The sequence below is a fragment of the Podarcis erhardii genome (assembly GCF_964252035.2).
Source record: "Podarcis erhardii genome assembly, chromosome: 7".
NCBI classification, from domain to species: domain Eukaryota; kingdom Metazoa; phylum Chordata; class Lepidosauria; order Squamata; family Lacertidae; genus Podarcis; species Podarcis erhardii.
Window position 1 is genome coordinate 58,997,198 of NC_138511.1, and position 6,000 is coordinate 59,003,197.

The following is a 6,000-nucleotide window of genomic DNA, read 5'->3' on the forward strand; positions in this document are numbered from 1 at the left end:
TCTCCCTTTGTGGGTTCAGTATGGATGCACAAACCAGATTCCTAACTGGTCAGACTTTTATTCAGTAATGCATTACTGGATAGAGTCCAAAAGAGTCTGTGAGATCATATCCAATATGATATATGTAATATAGGCTGGGGTTTTTTTAAAAAATGTTTTTATTGAAGATTTTCTTGGGTAACAAAAGTACATACAGTGTCTCTGCTGCCAGTTCATAGAGACCTTTCTACTGATCTCCCCAACCACATTCTGCCCCTCCTTTGCCCCACCATTGCTCATCCAATCACATTCCTTGAAAATACTTACTCAACCCATTTTTATTTTGCTGGATGTGCAGCCAAGTTGCTTTTCCCTGGTTTCTTTCCTGCCGGGACCAATTTCCTGTGTATGTGCCACAGCATGTTTACCATTGACTTAAGCAGGGCTTACTTCCGAGTAAAGGGTACACTGGGCCATAACCTCCAGGTTAGTGCCTTTCTATTGGCGCCTTGTTTGAAGTAATGAAAAGGCAAGTGTGGTATTGCCAGATTTAGGCTGCAGCACTGTGTACCCACTTTCTTAGGAATAATCTCAGGCTTGTGGGTTCAAATTCCCATGTTGGGCAAAAAGATTCCTGCATTGCAGGGAGATGGACTCTCAGGGTCTCTTCCAACTCCAAAATTCTATTATTCTATTATTGTGTTGTTAAACACCCAGTTTAAGAGTTGTTTGAGATGACTCAATTATGTTGTTTTTTTCTGGAGATGGGATGGCGAACACATCTCCCCGAGAAGAGCGCAAGGGACAAGGGGAGGCACCAATACAGCTCCTTACCAATGGCACAGCTCTGATGATACAGCCTCTCTTGAGAGCCAGCATGGTGTAGTGGTTAAGAGTAGTGGACTCGTAATCTGGTGAACCGGGTTCGCATCTCCGCTCCTCCACATGCAGCTGCTGGGTGACCTTGGGCCAGTCACACTTCTCTGAAGTCTCTCAGCCCCACTCACCTCACAGAGTGTTTGTTGTGGGTGAGGAAGGGAAAAGAGAATGTTAGCCGCTTTGAGACACCTTAGGGTAGTGATAAAGCAGGATATCAAATCCAAACTCTTCTTCTTCTTCAAACCTGCTTGGAAGTGAGACTCACCACTCAAGGAGAAAAGCTGCCAGTGAAAAGGGGGAAGCAGTCTGCATGTACTCAGAAGCACTCTTGTTCCTATACGCTCTGGAAGCCTTCACACTGCAAACAGAGTTCTGGAGGCTGAAACAGGTGATGAAAGTGAACCTTGGCAAGAATATATTAGGTTTGTTGAGAACTGGAAGAAGCAAATTGTGAAGAATGTATCCTGTCTACTCAGGTGAAGGGTGACATATCACTGACTGCTCAGCCTGCCACTATGTCTGAAGGTTGGGCATCTCAGGGAGAGAGAGAAAATGTTTTTAGAAAAACACATGCCAGTGCCTTCAGTTTCTGTGATTAGAGGAAGAAGAAACTCTCCGCTCTATATGTACATAAATAGATTGGCTTTTTCCACTGAAAAGGAAGCGGGGAGTCAAACAGGAGCCACACTGTGGTGTCATTGTGTTTCTAAGGAAGCCTTTTAGAGAGGAGTCCTTCCTGCTAAGCCACTAGGAATAGTTCTGCCTCCCATCCCAGCCAACAGAGGCTATCAAAGCACTGCCTTCCAAGATGCAACACTTTTGACAGATAACAGGAAATTGAACTGCCCTGAGCACACCATAGAACATCTGATAAATATTATTTGGAAACTTGATTGAGGTTGAACTTGGGCATTTCTACCACTTTCTGAACCCAAACAGGAAGGATTTCTTCCGTGATTCACCTGAGGCAGTTTTTTCTGTGGCAAGCAAGGAGGACAGTTCAAATAAATATTGGCCTAGATGTTGCAGCCCCCGGCAATTTAAGTGTATGCAATTTTGCCCAATGTACATGTTTTTGCAATCAAATTTCCCCTATTTTTTTGTAGGTTATCTTCCATAATATATGCATCTTTAGGCAAATTTTCCTAGTATATGCATTTTTTGACACATTACTACATTGCAAGGTGTCCAAATCCTCACTCTGCCATGAAGCTCACTGGGTGTGACCTTGGGGGCCAGTCCCTGAGCCATTGCAGCAGCCCTGGAGGGGTGGCTGCCCAGTCAGCCAGCAGTGCTTTTGGAGGAGTGGGAGTGCCCAGTAGGGCTTGGAGGGAAGAAAGATGGAGAGAGCAGGTGAGAGTTGCAAGAGGAGGAAAAAAGAAAGGAGGGAGGGAGGAGGTGGAAGTGGAAAGCAGTGAGCAGAGGGAAGAAGGAAGGCAGGCAGACAGACAGCAGATGAAGGAGGAGAAGGAGAAGGAGAAGGAGAAGGAGAAGGAGAAGGAGAAGGAGAAGGAGAAGGAGAAGGAGAAGGAGAAGGAGAAGGAGAAGAACAGGCCCAATCCAACCCTGATGGCTAATGGAAGTCACTGATGGAGCACAAAAGGTGACAAAAAGCAAACATTTTGCGTTTCTGGTCCATGATCTTTCCCAGCTTTGGAGGTACCAATACATCCCCTTGTCAACAGCATAAGGGGGGATAGATATTCCTCTGAAGGCAGAACATCACTGGAAGCAGATGAAATGGAAGCAACACCCAGATCTCCCATTCATATCTTGCTGTCCTGGTCATAAAGATGGAACTGTAGACAGAAAGTATTCCATGACTAAATGGAGGAATCCTGACTAACTAGAGAAAAGCCAGCTTTGCATTTTAATTTGAACCTTTATACGACATCGGAGGTTCTGAGCACTTGAGAAGCACTGCAGTTTCCCCTTAGGGAAATGGTGGAAGTCTTTCCCTTTCTGTCAAAGCCAACTGGCCAGGAGTTTCAGTATCTCTTCTCAGTGAGATCCACATTTTTCTGTGTTCTGCCTACCTTTGCCACTTGATACGTCGGGAGGCTTGTTCCTCGCTATTACACAGTATCGCTAACAAGACAGCCCTGTTGCAACACCCCAGTGTGATGCTAAGGGGAAAATGTGTGTGTTTTAAAAAGACCCATGCAGCATGAGGCCAGATAATACCGCCAGCCTGAATGCTAACATCTCAGCCCCTCTTGCTTGGAAGTATCCATTAACAATGCTCCTCTTCAACAAAGAGCCTGTGGAAACTAGATAGCGGGAGCCGAGTTTTCAAGCCAATTCCACCCCACACAGCAATTGCTGAATTCATATGCAGGCTTTCTGTGCCTCATAAATTTTCATCCTGGCATCGCTTCTTGTTCTCTTTTACCGCATTTTCAAAATGTAGGTTACCCCTTTTGCATTTTAAACAGGCGCAATTGTATCTAATGCCTGGGTTTTTATGGCCACTAAAGCACTCCTCAGTTTGATGAACTGATCTCAAGCGAGGTAAATTATGTCACTCATCGGCTTTGTCAGTAAATCAAGGGGTGACACTTCCCTGATTTGTAAAGGCTGAAGGGAAGGATTCACATGGAAAACCTATAAGGCAAGGTTAGATTAATAAGCAGTTTAAAGAAAATGTTCCTGCTTTAATGGATATGGTACATCCAAAATCAATTCTGGTTCACTGACATTTCAGAGACTTCTTTCTGAGGATCACTAGAAAGACTGTATTAAACACTTTATGGAAAATTCAATCCTGGATTTCTTTGCTTTACAGTAATTGACAACATTTCCATATATTGCCATGTGGTTTTAGTGCTGTAAAGTTTCCTTGGTGCCCTTCCGTTCCTGCCCCCTCCCTTCTAATTATTTTGCTTCACTCTGCCTGCCACCAGGGAAAGAAAAGTTGCATTTCAAACTTGCCCTTTATGTCTTACATTCTCATTTGCAAAATGTTGTCCTCCTGCACCTAACACCAACACAAATGGCTGGTGCCACAGATCCTAGGATCAATCAGTTGCTGAAGCAGCCCAGCTCCAAGTGCCTAAGGCCAGCCATTCCTGCCTATGCAGATGCCTTGGCAAGAGCAAGTGTGTGCAAGGGATGCTGGGGGATTCCCTCTTGCCTCAGCACTTACTTGGAGAGGTGAGCAGATTCCCCTCAGCTTGCATTACATGGGCTTTGTCATTACTATTGCTTAGTAAATTTAAATACCTATGTGGCTTGAAAGATCAGCAGAGCTACATATTCTAAATCATTTTATCCTCACAACAAAATAGATTAAGCTGGGAGACTGTGACTGGCCCAAGGTCACCCAGTGAGCTTCATGACAGAGCAGGGAAGCAGGAGGCCTGCAGACATTTTGTATTTTTCTGTTGTGTACCATCCAGGGAACTTTGGATGAAAGGCAGAATACAAATTTAATAAATAACAACAGCAACAACAGCCTTACAGCTCCTTCTCCTGCCACCTCCTGGTGATTTTGCTGAGGTGAAAAATTGGCTTTAATGCCTCCACTACTAGTCCCTCATAGGAACATTTCCCCTCCTGCCCCGAACCTCTTTGAGGCAGGATTAATGAACAGAACTATGTTTCTTAGGGGTTCTTACATTCAGAGAGACTCTGAATCGCTGCTCCCCAGCATCCTCTTCAAAATGCAAAACCAAAAATCATACAAGTAGTATGCATTGCATTTTATTGAATATAATTCAATTTGTGAGAGGGTTGGAACTAGAAAGAGGAAAATCCCCTAAAACAGGATTACAACTCACATTTCCAAATTCCCCATAGAGTGTTCTGAGCCACTGCACTGCCGCATTAATATCAACTGAGAGCTTGTTCTCCATTCTCCTACAGGTGAGCTCGGCAATGACCAGAAGATAGATGGCCACAGCACACTTCCCCACCAGCCCCTTGATATGGGTCCAGGAGATCATGACCATCTAGAGCAGGAATCAATATCAGCAGTTTCATGTTAAGGAGCAAAGCTTTGGAGCAGTTAATCCTATGAGAGATACATCTGGAGATGGGCCAATATTTACAAGCAATTTACAAAGCGAATAAAACAATGAAACTGTAAGAGGGGAAAAGTTAAAACAGACTATTTAAAACATTCAGAAATCATTAAAATAAACGATAATATAAAAACCAAATTAAAACACATTTTTATGGCCCCCTTTTTTCTTTTCTTTTTTTAGAGAGAGGCCATCTTCTTCTCTCCAACGAAGTCCACAACCATCTCCCAAGGGGGCAGGGAGGCATCAAGAGGGTCCAGTCCAAGAAACCCTGCAGCCAGGTGTGCCTAGATCAGTTCCTACCTGCAATCTTGAGAGCAAATTGCAGTGGAAGTTCCCCCTTTCCCTTCCTATGCCTTCCCCAAAAGCAAATTATTGGCTTCCCCTTGGCTTCTTTGAGTCCCCGACATTGTGCCATTAACCTTTTGTCCCTCCCCTCTGTGTGCCTCAGTCTCCTTCTTCCTTGCCAATAAATTCCATGAGGTCTACCCCATTTGAGGGAATGAACAGAATGAAATCTTCATGTTCATGTGAGGCTTTTGGTGACTTGCCTCTTCCCCCTATTCTGCCTTCCATAGGAAGTAAGCATCTCCTAAGCAAAGAGGTGTCCAGGCTGCCCAAGGTTAGTCAGGACCATGGACAGCAGTGTGGGTTCAACCCAGAGCTCTGGCGACACCAGCCAGAAGTCAGAACCAAACAGTAACCAAGAATGGAGGAACAAGTCAGAGCTTATTGCTCAAGCAAGACTCAACTGCCACAAGAAGCCTTTAATACTCCTTCCTGCCCAGAAAAGAGCTGAGTCAGCCAAATGTTGGAAGGTGCCTTTGGGGCTCATGGGAGTTGTAATCCAAAAAATCTGGAGGGTGAAGGGTGCTATATGGCTGAAGTGCTGCTGCTGCTGCTGCTGCTGCTGCTGCTGCTGCTGCTGCTGCCCTCAGGGCAACAGTTAGAGTGTCAGACCAGGACCAAGGTGACCAGAGTTCGAATCCTCACCACTCGGGCAAGACCTTCACTGGGTCTCAGCCTAACCTTCCTCACAGGGCTGTTGTGTGGATTAAATGAGATGGGGGAGAACTATGTATGCCACCTTGAGCTCTTGGAGAAAAAGGTGGAATAGGAA

At 45.0% G+C, this 6,000-nt stretch overlaps 1 long non-coding RNA gene across 2 annotated transcripts in view; it reads left to right on the top strand.

Moving 5' to 3' along the window:
• LOC309347736 overlaps nucleotides 1-4,987 on the top strand; it is a 63,117-nt gene extending 58,130 nt beyond the window's left edge. For both annotated transcript variants that reach the window (XR_014159022.1, XR_014159023.1), the window contains exon 3: nucleotides 4,723-4,987. This is a non-coding gene — a long non-coding RNA (uncharacterized lncRNA). The remainder of the gene's footprint in view (nucleotides 1-4,722) is intronic.
• The last annotated feature ends 1,013 nt before the right edge of the window (nucleotides 4,988-6,000 follow it).